The sequence below is a fragment of the Arachis ipaensis genome, chromosome B9, assembly GCF_059453495.1.
Source record: "Arachis ipaensis isolate K30076 ecotype BB chromosome B9, ASM5945349v1, whole genome shotgun sequence".
Taxonomy (NCBI): domain Eukaryota; kingdom Viridiplantae; phylum Streptophyta; class Magnoliopsida; order Fabales; family Fabaceae; genus Arachis; species Arachis ipaensis.
This window is the reverse complement of record NC_142444.1, coordinates 101699777-101714442: the sequence shown is the minus strand read 5'-3', so window position 1 is coordinate 101714442 and position 14666 is coordinate 101699777. Positions and strand designations below refer to the sequence as shown.

At 39.9% G+C, this 14666-nt stretch overlaps 1 non-coding gene across 1 annotated transcript; it reads right to left on the bottom strand.

Moving 5' to 3' along the window:
• Nucleotides 1-4745: 4745 nt before the first annotated feature.
• Nucleotides 4746-4853, bottom strand: LOC148545670 (small nucleolar RNA R71). The gene has a single exon (XR_015900295.1). It is a non-coding gene; the product is annotated as a small nucleolar RNA R71 (small nucleolar RNA).
• Between the last annotated feature and the right edge of the window lie 9813 nt (nucleotides 4854-14666).

Here is a 14666-nt window from a genome sequence, read left to right as displayed (position 1 = left end):
ATTGTTCCTATAGTGGAAATCCCTTGGAGGACTCTAAACAGCACCTATCCATTTTTCTGAAAACTTGTGGGGCTGTCAATCTCAATGGTGTAGACCATGACACCATTAAGCTCTTGTTATTTCCCTTCTCACTGAAGGATGAAGCGGCACAATGGCTTGAAACCTTTCCCCAAGGAAGTATAACTAGTTGGGATGAATTGGTTGCAAAGTTTCTAGCCAAATTCTCCTCACCCCAGCGACACATCAAGATGAAAGAAGGAGTACATCCATTCATACAAAGAGAGGAAGAACCACTGTTCAAAGCATGGGAGAGATACAAGAAAGCAAATGACAAGGTGGATTTTCGAGCGTTCTATGAAGGATTAACCTCCGAAACAAGAAAAGCAGTAGATTACTTCTCAGATGGCCTACTCAAGGCAACAGCAACCATCCAAGGAACTGCAGAGTTCAGTGACAAAAGAGCCAATAACCAACACTCATTTGAGACGCCACAGAATGCAACTTCAGAAAAGGAAGTAATGAATCTTGAAGGAGTGAGAGCAATCATGAATCAAAACAAGCAGCTACACCAGCAAACTCAGCAGCACTTGGAATCAATAGCTAGACAAATTGATTCTCTACATTCTGCCACAGTGAATACACAATTTCCACCATGGAAGCCACACTCTTATTTAAGAATGAGGGAATCTCAGCATCAGGAACAAAGGGACTTCAACTATAATAACCCCAACTTCCCAAACCTGCAAAAACACCACCATACCAACAAAAATCACTACACACCACCCCAATATACACACCTCCAACCCTATCCTACCTCACCACCTGCCCAAAATGACTTACATCAATCACCACAATTAACACAGTCACAACCAATCCTAAACTTCCAAAAACTCTATGTTCTAGAAATGATGATGGAAAGGTTTATGAAAATTCAAGAAATGACATTAATAGAGCAGGAGGACATAAGGAAAAACCAAGAGGCATATCTCAAGAGAATTGAAAGGTACATGGAACAAATGGTTCAAAACCCTGCTAAACTGGGTGAGAGAGAGGGAAATATATCCCTAAAAGCCACTGAAGATGACTCGAAGAACAATGAAAAAGCTGCTGAGTTGAAAGGGAAAGCAGTTATGGAAAACAAGGAGAAGCCTACGGTAAGAGGAGGAAACCAAAGGCAACAGAGACCTCAACTTCCATGATCAGAGGATGAAGGATGTCAAGCTAGTGACAATAAAAGAGCGCTTGTTGGGAGGCAACCCAACCTGAGGTAGTTTTCTGTTCACAACTATTTTAATAAAAAGGATAATTAGTTTTATCTATAATGCAAGAAGCTAAGTTTGGTGTTGCACACCAAAACAATCTAAGGGAGAATGAAGGATCCTAAGTTTGGTGTTCCACCAAAATCCCATCATAAAACACATGCTCACTTTCGGCCATAATGCTAGCTTCATGCATTTAGACGAACTAGTTAATTATTTTACTGTTTCCTAGTTTTTAGTTCTATTGCTTTTGAAAAAGAAGAAAAAGAGTTTCACACATGGTTAATCTGATGCATTGGCAAGGTACTAAGTTTGGTGTTCCCACACCAAAGTAAGTTCAAAAAGCCCGCAAATAAATCATGAAAATTAACCATTGTTTCCAAGTGCTTGGGGAACAAGCAACTTTCAATATCATTGCAGAATGACATACAAGCTTTTGGAAGTTTGAACATCATCAAAAAGGAGAAAGATGAACATGAAGGTCAGCAACAATGATGATGAGAAAAAGGAAAGCAATTAAACTCCAACAGGTTGTATTGTTAAGTGATTGTTCTACACCAAATATTGCTGTGATTGAAAGTTGGATTGTATCCTGATCTGCCCTACCTATCTGCATAGCATAGTTTTTTTTTAATTACCCATGCATGCCTGCATAGCATAGTCTTTCTTTATAATTCAATAAGCAAGAGGCTTGATCATTCACAACATTCTCATCTTCAAAACTTGTTTGCACTCAATTTTCAAGAAATGCATCACATGAAAGTTCTTTGAAAAGAAGGATTGAGGAATTAAACAATTTTGAGGCAAGCAAAAGATTAGGAGAAGTGGTGGTTCTAGTTGTATGATCATGTATTGAGGTTGCATGCTTGTGAAAACTTGCATGGGAGCTCATAGGCGGGACATGAAGTTCAAAGAAGTATTGTGGAGATTCTCAAAAATCTATTGATCCAAGAAGCATCAAACAAAACAAAAAGAAAGAAAAGAAAATGCAAAAACAAAAAGAACATGGCCCAAGGCTCTGAGCATCAATTACTAGGCAGAAAAGAAAGAAGAAATAATGACTCAAAGAGTTGGTAGCCTAGTAAAATGCTTGTGGTTGAGTTGTGTCAAAGAAAGAGGCTTGAGCAAGTAAATCCTTAGGGGTGCTTTAACACCTAATACCTTAAAACCAACTGGTTTAGGAGTATTGATTGAAAGCTTATCTAAAGAGCCGCTTTGAGACATGATACTTAGAGTCGAGGCCAAAGCACAGAAACTATAAGCTGCTTCAAGGTGATTACATATAAAGAGATCTCCATGATACCATTTGGATGAAAATCCTAAGACCTACGACTCCCAATATGTAAGGACTAGTGAGCACTGAAGTCCTTGCATGAGCATATGATTTAGAGTTCACCCCACTGATACTTGATCCCTTCACTCACTGCACTTTACAAGTGTTCCTCAAACCATCTTGACAGAAAGAATCTCTGAGCATAATTCATTTCTTGCTTGGGGACAAGCAAGCTTTAAGTTTGGTGTTGTGATGACAAGTCATCCTAGCCTATTTTAGCTAGTCTTTTTCTCTTGTTTTCATTAGAATTATGCACTTTCTTGAGCTACAAGCAAGCTAATTGAGTAGATTTTCATGTTTCCCTTGATTGAATCAACCATATATGAATTCATGCCATTTCATGAGGTTTTATGCTATATTTGTTGCATATTATGAAAGAATGAATATCTCATGATTTTGAGCATAGCTTTGATGAGTTTGGTTGATTAATGATAGGTGAAGAAAGCTTGGAGGAAGGTTGAAGCAAGAAGGAATGGCTAGGAGTGAAGAGAGGACAATGGAATAAGTGAAATTGAACCGGGAAGCAAGAAGCTGGACCTAAAGTTAGCATCAAACTTTTGCACAAACTTTTGGTTGAAAAGTTAGCCCCAACGTTAGCCCCAACGTTAGCCCCCTAACTTGGAGGCTAACGTTGGAACTTGAAAATTCTCCCCTGGGCTCCAAAAGTTAGCCCCAACGTTAGCCCCCTAACTTGGAGGCTAACGTTGGCACATGAATTCCTCCCTGGCTATCCAACGTTTGCGCCAACGTTAGCCCCCTAACTTGGAGGCTAACGTTGGCACATGAAATTTCAATGGGGAAGAGCAAAAGTTTGCGCCAACGTTAGCCCCCTAACTTGGAGGCTAATGTTGGCAACACTAGCACACAAGGCAAGGCCAACGTTAGGGTCAAAGTTAGACCCCTAACGTTGGCACCAACGTCCATACCAGCAGAATGTGCTAGCTGATATGAAAAGTTGGAGCCAAAGTTAGACCCCTAACTTTGGCTCAAACTTTTGGTCCAACTTTTGCTAACCTCAAAACCGGTTCAATTGGTTCACTTCGGTTCTTCTCCAAACTTCAAGAGCAATCAACCAAGGCCTCTTTCAACCCAATTCCACCAAGAGCAAAGGCCCAACTCAAGGCTTGAAGATCATTTGAAGAAAGTGTATAAATAGGATAGAATTCAAGTTCTTCGGAGAGCTTTCCTTTTAGAATTTTCATAATAGTTTTCGGAGAGCTTTTGAACTTGAGTGAACTTTAATTTCTTGTTTTCATTGCTTTCAATTTCATTTTACATTTGTCTTGGATATTGGATTGGAGAATTGAAGAAATTCTGTTTCAATCTCAATCTTGGATCTCTCTGTTTCTTTACTGTTAATTGAATTTCATTTCCGTTTCTGTTACTTGCTCTTCATCTATTCTCTTTGCAATTTACAACTCCCTTGCAATTGTTCTTGTTGGATCTAGGAAGGCATTGAGATCTAGACTTGGTTTTCTAGTCTCTGGTTCCTGAGATCTAAATCCCCAATTTACATTCTGTTTCTTTCCTTTCTATGTTCATTTACCTTTCTGCTTCATATCCGGTTCAATCTCAATTCCCTTTCCCTCTTCTGTTTAATGCAATTCAACTTTTCTTTGTTTAAATTCTGCAAATCCATTCCCCAATCCCCTTTACATTTCAAGCAATTTACATTTCTTGCACTTTAAGATTCCGTAATTTACATTTCTTGCACTTTAAGTTTCTGCTATTTAATTTCGTGTCCTTTATGTTTCAGCAATTTATTTCTTGTTCTCTTTACTTCAATGCAATTTAATTCTGCAAGTCACAAAACCATCAACCAAATCTTGATTCGCTTGACTAAATTAACCACTAAGCTAAAATTGCTCAATCCTTCAATCCTTGTGGGATCGACCTCACTCCCGTGAGTTTTTATTACTTGATACGACCCGGTACACTTGCCGGTTAGATTTGTGTGTTTTGGGAGAGATTTATTTTTCCTCCAAAATACTCATCAAGTAGATCCTAAAGTCTACAGGCTCATGCTTTTCCCTTTTGCTGTAAGAGACAGAGCTAGAGTATGGTTGGACTCTCAACCTAAGGATAGCCTGAACTCTTGGGATAAGCTGGTCAAGGCTTTCTTAGCCAAATTCTTTCCTCCTCAAAAGCTGAGTAAGCTTAGAGTGGATGTTCAAACCTTCAGACAAAAAGAAGGTGAATCCCTCTATGAAGCTTGGGAGAGATACAAAGAACTGACCAAAAAGTGTCCTTCTGACATGCTTTCAGAATGGACCATCTTGGATATATTCTATGATGGTCTATCTGAATTGGCTAAAATGTCATTGGATACTTCTGCAGGTGGATCCATTCACCTAAAGAAAACGCCTGCAGAAGCTCAAGAACTCATTGACATGGTTGCTAATAACCAGTTCATGTACACTTCTGAGAGGAAACCTGTGAGTAATGGGATGCCTATGAAGAAGGGAGTTCTTGAAATTGATACTCTGAATGCCATATTGGCTCAGAATAAAATATTGACTCAGCAAGTCAATATGATTTTTCAGAGTCTGAATGGAATGCAAGCTGCATCCAACAGTACTCAAGAGGCATCTTCTGAAGAAGAAGCTTATGATCCTGAAAACCCTGCAATAGCAGAGGTGAATTACATGGGTGAACCTTATGGAAACACCTATAACCCCTCATGGAGAAATCACCCAAATCTCTCATGGAAGGATCAACAAAAGCCTCAGCAAGGCTTTAATAATGGTGGAAGAAATAGGTTTAACAATAGTAAACCTTTTCCATCATCCACTCAGCAACAGACAGAGAATTCTGAGCAGAATCCATCTAGCTTAGCAAATTTAGTCTCTGATCTGTCTAAGGCCACTGTGAGTTTCATGAATGAAATAAGATCCTCCATTATAAATTTGGAAGCACAAGTGGGCCAGCTGAGTAAAAGGATCACTGAAATCCCTCCTAGTACTCTCCCAAGCAATACAGAAGAAAATCCAAAAGGAGAGTGCAAGGCCATTGACATAGTCAACACGGCCGAACCTGGAGAGGAAGGGGAGGACGTAAATCCAAGTGAGGAAGACCTCCTGGGACGTCCAGTGATCAATAAGGAGTTTCCCTTTGAGGAACCAAAGGAATCTAAGACTCATCTAGAGACCATAGAGATTCCATTGAACCTCCTCATGCCCTTCATGAGCTCTGACGAGCATTCATCTTCTGAGGAGAATGAGGATGTTACTGAAGAGCAAGTTACCAAGTACCTTGGTGCAATCATGAAGCTGAATGCCAAATTATTTGGTATTGAGACTTGGGAAGATGAACCTCCCTTGTTCACTAATGAACTAAGTGATCTAGATCAACTGACATTACCTCAGAAGAAACAGGATCCTGGAAAGTTCGTAATACCTTGTACCATAGGCAACATGATCTTTGAAAAGGCTCTGTGTGACCTTGGTTCAGGGATAAACCTCATGCCCCTCTCTGTAATAGAGAAACTGGGAATCTTTGGGGTGCAAGCTGCTAAAATCTCATTAGAGATGGCAGACAATTCAAGAAAACAGGCTTATGGACAAGTAGAGGACGTGTTAGTAAAGGTTGAAGGCCTTTACATCCCTGCTGACTTCATAATCCTTGATACTGGGAGGGATGAGGATGAATCCATCATCCTTGGAAGACCTTTCCTAGCCACAGCAAGAGCTGTGATTGATGTTGACAGAGGTGAATTAGTCCTTCAATTGAATGAGGACTCCCTTGTGTTTACAACTCAATGTTACCCTTCTGTAAACATGGAAAAGAGGCACAGTAAGCTTCTCTCAAAACAGAGTCAACCAAAGCCCCCACAGTCAAACTCTAAGTTTGGTGTTGGGAGGCCACAACCAAACTCTAAGTTTGGTGTTGAACTCCCATATCCAAACTCTAAGTTTGGTGTTGGGAAGTCTCAACAATGCTCTGAACATCTGTGAGGCTCCATGAGAGCCCACTGTCAAGCTATTGACATTAAAGAAGCGCTTGTTGGGAGGCAACCCAATTTTTATTTATCTAATTTTATTTTTCTTGTTCTTTCATGTTTTATTAGGTTCATGATCATGTGGAGTCACAAAATAAATATAAAAATTGAAAACGGAATCAAAAACAGCAAAAGAAAAATCATACCCTAGAGGAAGACCTTACTGGCGTTTAAACGCCAGTAAGAAGCATCTGGCTGGCGTTCAACGCCAGAACAGAGCATGGTTCTGGTGCTGAACGCCCAAAATGGGCAGCATCTGGGCGTTCAACGCCCAAAACAAGCACCAATCTGGCGCCGAACGCCCAGAGTTGTGTGCAAGGGCATTTTGCATGCCTAATTTGGTGCAAGGTTGTAAATCCTTGAACACCTCAGGATCTGTGGACCCCACAGGATCACCTCAGGATCTATGGACCCCACAGGATCCCTACCTACCTCCACTCACTTCTTCTCACCCCTCTTTCACACAATCCCATAAACACTCTTCCCCAAAACTCTTCACCAATCACCTCAATCTCTCTTCCCTATCACCACTTCACCACTCACATCCATCCACTCTTCCCCATAAACCTACCTCATAAACTCCACCTACCTTCAAAATTCAAAATCAATTTCCCACCCAAACCCACCCTTATGGCCGAACCTTACCCCCCTCCATTCCCTATATAAAGCCCTCCATTCTTCTTCATTTTCACACAACACAACCCTCTCTTCCCCTTCTTGGCCGAATACACCCCTCCCCCCTCTCCTCCATATTTTCTTCTTCTTCTTCATCTATTCTTTCTTCTCTTGATCGAGGACGAGCAATATTCTAAGTTTGGTGTGGTAAAAGCATAAGCTTTTTGTTTTTCCATTACCATTGATGGCACCCAAGACCGGAGAATCCTCTAGAAAAGGGAAAGGGAAGACAAGAGCTTCCACCTCCGAGTCATGGGAGATGAAAAGATTCATCTCCAAAGCTCATTAAGACCACTTCTATGATGTTGTGGCCAAGAAGAAGGTGATCCCCGAGGTCCCTTTCAAGCTCAAGAAGAATGAGTATCCAGAGATCTGACATGAAATCCAAAGAAGAGGTTGGGAAGTTCTAACAAATCCCATCCAACAAGTCGGCATCCTAATGGTTCAAGAGTTCTATGCCAATGCATGGATCACTAGGAACCATGATCAAAGTAAGAACCCAAACCCAAAGAATTATATTACAATGGTTCGGGGGAAATACTTAGATTTTAGTCCGGAAAATGTGAGGTTGGCGTTTAACTTGCCTATGATGCAAGGAGATGCACGCCCCTACACTAGAAGGGTCAACTTTAATCAAAGGTTGGACCAAGTCCTCATGGACATATGTGTGGAAGGAGCTCAATGGAAGATTGACTCCAAAGGCAAGCTGGTTCAATTAAGAAGACTGGACCTCAAGCCTGTGGCTAGAGGATGGTTGGAGTTCATCCAACGCTCCATCATCCCCACTAGCAACCGATCTGAAGTTACTGTGGATCGGGCCATCATGATTCATAGCATCATGATTGGAGAGGAAGTAGAAGTTCATGAAGTCATCTCCCTTGAACTCTACAAAATAGCCGAAAAGCCCTCTCCTTGGGCAAGGCTAGCTTTTCCTCATCTTATTTGCCATCTATGTTACTCAGCTGGAGCTTTCATAGAAGGAGACATTCCCATTGAGGAAGAGAAGCCCATCACTAAGAAAAAGGATGGAGCAAGCAAGAGAGCCCATTCATGGATCTCAAGAGACGCATGAAGCTCATCACCATGAGATCCCAGAGATGCCTCAAATGCATTTTCCTCCACAAAACTATTGGGAGCAAATCAACACCTCCCTAGGAGAATTAAGTTCCAACATAGGACAATTAAGGGTGGAACATCAAGAGCACTCCATCATTCTTCATGAAATAAGAGAAGATCAAAAAGCAATGAGGGAGGAGCAACAAAGACAAGGAAGAGACATAAAAGAGCTCAAGGACATCATTGGTTCCTCAAGAAGGAAACGCCACCATCACTAAGGTGGACTCATTCCTTATTCTTACATTCTCTGTTTTTCGTTTTCTCTATGTTAAGTGCTTATCCATATTTGTGTCTTCATTACATGATCATTAGTATTTAGTAACTTTGTCTTAAAGTTATGAATGTCCTATGAATCCATCACCTCTCTTAAATGAAAACTGTTTTAATTCAAAAGAACAAGAAGTACATGAGTTTCGAATTTATCCTTGAACTTAGTTTAATTATATTGATGTGGTGACAATACTTTTTGTTTTCTGAATGAATGCTTGAACAATGCATATGTCTTTTGAAGTTGTTGTTTAAGAATGTTAAATATGTTGGCTCTTGAAAGAATGATGACAAGGAGACATGTTATTTGATAATCTAAAAAATCATAAAAATGATTCTTGAAGCAAGAAAAAGCAGCAAATAACAAAGCTTGCAGAAAAAAAAAAAGAAAAAAATAGCGAAAAAAAAATAAAATAAAAAGAAAAAGCAAGCAGAAAAAGCCAAAAGCTCTTAAAACCAAGAGGCAAGAGCAAAAAGCCAATAACCCTTAAAACCAAAAGGCAAGGGTAAATAAAAAGGATCCCAAGGCTTTGAGCATCAGTGGATAGGAGGACCTAAAGGAATAAAATCTTGGCCTAAGCGGCTAAACCAAGCTGTCCCTAACCATGTGCTTGTGGCGTGAAGGTGTCAAGTGAAAACTTGAGACTGAGCGGTTAAAGTCAAGGTCCAAAGCAAAAGAAGAGTGTGCTTAAGAACCCTGGACACCTCTAATTGGGGACTTTAGCAAAGCTGAGTCACAATCTAAAAAGGTTCACCCAATTATGTGTCTGTGGCATTTATGTATCCGGTGGTAATACTGGAAAACAAAGTGCTTAGGGCCACGGCCAAGACTCATAAAATAGCTGTGTTCAAGAATCATCATACTGAACTAGGAGAATCAATAACACTATCTGAACTCTGAGTTCCTATAGATGCCAATCATTCTGAACTTCAATGGATAAAGTGAGATGCCAAAACTATTCAAGAGACAAAAAGCTACAAGTCCCGCTCATCTGATTGGAGCTATGTTTCATTTATATTTTGGAATTTATAGTATATTCTCTTCTTTTTATCCTATTTGATTTTCAGTTGCTTGGGGACAAGCAACAATTTAAGTTTGGTGTTGTGATGAGCAGATAATTTATACGCTTTTTGGCATTGTTTTTAGTATGTTTTTAGTAGAATCTAGTTACTTTTAGGGACGTTTTCATTAGTTTTTATGTTAAATTCACATTTCTGGACTTTACTATGAGTTTGTGTGTTTTTCTATGATTTCAGGTATTTTCTGGCTGAAATTGAGGGACTTGAGCAAAAATCAGATTCAGAGGTTGAAGAAGGACTGCTGATGATGTTGGATTCTGACCTCCCTGCACTCAAAGTGGATTTTCTGGAGCTACAGAACTCAAAATGGCACACTTCCAATTGCGTTAGAAAGTAGACATCTAGGGATTTCCAACAATATATAATAGTTCATACTTTGGCCGAGTTTAGATGACATAAAAGGGCGTTGAACGTCAGTTCTACGCTGCTGTCTGGAGTTAAACGCTAGAAACACGTCACAAGCCAGAGTTGAACGCCAGAAATACGTTACAAACTGGCGTTCAACTCCAAGATTGACCTCTACACATGTAACATTCAAGCTCAGCCCAAGCACACACCAAGTGGGCCCCGGAAGTGGATTTATGCATCAATTACTTACTTCTGTAAATCCTAGTAACTAGTTTATTATAAATAAGACTTTTTACTATTGTATTACACATCTTTGATCAGTTTTATGCTATCTTAGACTTTCATGGGGGCTGGCCATTCGGCCATGCCTGAACCATTATCACTTATGTATTTTCATACGGTAGAGTTTCTGCACTCCATAGATTAAGGTGTGGAGCTCTGCTGTTCCTCAAAGATTAATGCAAAGTACTACTGTTCTTCTATTCAATTCAACTTATTCTGCTTCTAAGATATTCAATCGCACTTCAACCTGAATGTGATGAACGTGACAATCATCATCATTCCGCCATGAACGCGTGCCTAACAACCACTTCCGTTCCACCTTAGATTGAATGAGTATCTCTTGGATCTCTTAATCAGAATCTTCATGGTATAAGCTAGTTTGATGGCGGCATTCATGAGAGTCCGGAAAGTCTAAACCTTGTCTGTGGTATTCCGAGTAGGACTCTGGGATTGAATGACTGTGACGAACTTCAAACTCGCGAGTGCTGGGCATAGTGACAGACGCAAAAGGAGGGTGAATCCTATTCCAGTATGATCGAGAACCTCAGATGATTAGCCGTGCTGTGACAGAGCATTTGGACCATTTTCACAAGAGGATGGGATGCAGCCATTGACAAGGGTGATGCCTCCAGACGATTAGCCATGCAGTGACAGCGCATCGGATCATTTTCCAAAGAGGATAAAAAGTAGCCATTGACAACGGTGATGTCCTTACATAAAGCCAGCCATGGAAAGGAGTAAGACTGATTGGATGAAGACAGCAGGAAAGCAGAGGTTCAGAGGAATGAAAGCATCTCTATACACTTATCTGAAATTCTCACCAATGATATACATAAGTGTTTCTATCCTTATTTTCTATCTATTTATTATTTATTTTCGAAAACTCCATAACTATTTTATATCCGCCTAACTGAGATTTACAAGGTGACCTTAGCTTGCTTCATACCAACAATCTCCGTGGGATCGACCCTTACTCACGTAAGGTTTATTACTTGGACGACCCAGTGCACTTGCTGGTTAGTTGTATCAAAGTTGTGAATGAAAAACGATTTATTAAGACGTGCGTATAGAGTTTCTGGCGCCGTTGCCTGAGATCACAATTTCGTGCACCAAACGCCAATTTGTAACCTGTTTCTGGTGTTTAACTCCACTTTGCAACCTGTTTCTGGCATTTAACTCCAGAATGCATCATGGAACTGGCGTTGAACGCCAGTTTGCATCGTATAAACTCGGGCAAAGTCTGGACTATTATATATTGCTGGAAAGCCCTGGATGTCTACTTTCCAAAGCAATTGAGAGCGCACCATTTAGAGTTCTGTAGCTCCAGAAAATCCACTTTGAGTGCAGGGAGGTTAGAATCCAACAACATCTGCAGTCATTCTTCAACCTCTAAATCTGATTTTTGCTCAAGTCCCTAAATTTCAGCCAGAAAATACCTGAAATCATAGAAAAACACAGAAACTCATATTAAAGTCCAGAAATGTGATTTTTATTTAAAAACCAATAAAAATATACTAAAAACTAACTAAATCATACTGAAAACCATGTAAAAACAATGCCAAAAAGCGTATAAATTATCCGCTCATCAATGTGCAACATTCAGATTTAGAATTTGAGAATTTAGCATCCATGCGCATGCGTAGGCGACGCGCACGCGTGGATGTACGAACGTTGGAGGCCAACGATGCCTCAAATGCTAGCCTCCAACGTCCGCGATAAGATTTCAGAAATCGGAGTTGGGAATTGTGCATAGACGCGTACGCGTCAATGACGCGTACGCTTGTACATACTTTATCAGCCTAACCGTGCGCACGCGCACGCGTGAAATGGCAAATTCGACTATTCACGTGTACGCGTAGGTCACGCGTACGCGTGAATAGCAGAACATTGGCCCTCCAACATTGAGTCAAACGCCAATGACAGCAAGCAGAATTGAATTTTCAAAGCGGTGTTTGATTCAACGTTTGCCCTCAAAAGTGATCACCAACGTTAAGGCCAATTCAATTCCAAATTGCACCTATGCCCAATATGAAAGTGAGTTGCCAATGCCCATCACTGGAGAATTGCTCCTAACTGCTTCAACCAAGGCCCACATCCAAATACTTGATCCAATTGAAGATGAGAGGATGTCTATAAATAGAAGAATTATTGAAGATTGAGAGAGCTGTCGGGAGACCCTGAAGGGGGCTTCCCTTATTTTCCATTCCTGCACTTTTCTTTTAATTTCTTTTGTACTTTCTTTATTTCTTTCTGCACTTTTCTTTTTCTATAAAGTTGAATTGAGCTATGAACAACTAACCCCATTTCATTGAGTTAGGGAGCTCTATTGTATTTCAATGGATCAATAGTATTTTTCATCTTCTTCTTCTTTCTTTTCTCTTGATTTTTGTTAGAAAGCTTTTGGTCTTAATTCAATTGGATATTTGTCTTGAGAGAGAAGCTATCCATAATTGAAATTCTTCAGATCCTTGAGAGAGAGATGAAGAATTCATGCTAGAATTGCTTTCTCACATTCGATTAGATTGGGAGTTGGATGGATATAGTGACATGTAATCCTACCAATACTTTGATCTATGAATTTGTGTGGTATAGTCAGTGGCCGAACCTCAACTCTTCCCATGAGCAATTAAATCAAGACATTGGGCAATTGTTCATGCTTAGAGAGATTGGTGAGCCAAGACATTTGGATCTAATCATCTAAGATTGCCAAGCAATGTCAATGAATGCATTGATTGAGGAAGAGGTGAAAATAATTTGATCCGGAGAATTCAATATCTCCTGAAACCCAATGAACCCCCATCTTTGATCTACCTATTCTATTTACTTTTTGCTCTTTAATTTCATGCTAATTCCCATTCCCATTTAATTTCTTGCAATCTAAGCTTTTGTCATTTAATTTCTGCAATTTAATTTATGTTCATTTAATTCTTGCAATTTAAGTTTCCCGCCAATTTACTTTTCTGCAATCTCAATTTTAATTCCGATTTAGCTCAACTAGCATAATTCTCCAATTAACATTGCTCAATCTACCAATCCCTGTGGGATTCGACCTCACTCTACAGTGAGTTTTTACTTGACTACAATCCGGTGCACTTGCCGGAAGAAAATTGTTGAGAGACAGTTATCAAGCAAATCAAGTTTATGACGCCGTTGCCGGGGATTGGTTTTGTATTGGCAATTATTAAATTGGAGGATAACTAGATTGAACATTTATCTTTTCTTTTGTTAATAGTTTTTGTTTCAGTTTGTTACTGCTTTTTTCTGCACTTTGAGTTGTTTTTTTTTTTCTTTGTTCATTTACTTTTTAGCACATTAACCACTAGTTGTTTGTAATATTGCTTCACTAAGATTTTATCATTAATGACAATGGAGATTCCAATGTCTTTTGGTGATTATTGTTTGAGATAGAGCATCTTGCAAGAAAGAAGGAAGCATCCATCATATTCTGGTCAATCAAATTTCTGGGAAGCTTCCCACCACCACATGATGATTCATGTTATTATGCTCATGGTGGGTGGGAGCATGAAGAAGCTGAAATAGGGTACTTCCCAGAGCCACAAAATGGTCCATATTTTGGTGAAATTGATCGCTACTCAAGTTGTGTCTGGTAAGATCAAAATCAAAGGAATTTCACTCATTCATACCCCATTCATCAAAAGTCATCACCTCTTAATTATCCAACCTCACCTCCTAGTTTTACATGTCCAAGTTCTTCATCACTTGAGTATGCTTCAGCACAAAATTCCTTCCCAGACCCATACAATTCATTCCACCACTCACAAAATTTATTTCACTACATACAAAATTCCTTTCACAGTCCACAAAACTCATTTCATTACCCACAAGAGCCATACCACTTTCAGAACACATAACCACAAAATAACCAACTCCATTCACAAGCCAATCAGCCTCAACACCCCACTTCCAACCAACTATCACCGCATGATGATGACAGAATGTCCAAAATAGAAGCTATGCTTGCAAACCTTTGCAAGGAGTGTGAAGACATGAAAAAATTCTGGGAAGAAGTAAGATCCAATCTACAAAATCAAGATGCTGCTACTGAGAAACTTGAAGCACAAATTAGATACTTATCCAAGCAAGCTCCTGGCCACAGTTCTGGTAATGCCACCAAGACAAGTACAAGGGAGGAATCAGAAGAACAAGAAAAAGAGGCACCCATCCCAAGTGAGATCCCTATGAAGAAGGAGGAGGTTGTGAAAGTATATAAGCCTAAGGCTCCATACCCACAGAGGCTACTAGGGGTGACAAAAGAACATGTAAACTTACTCCCAAAAGACTCAATGCA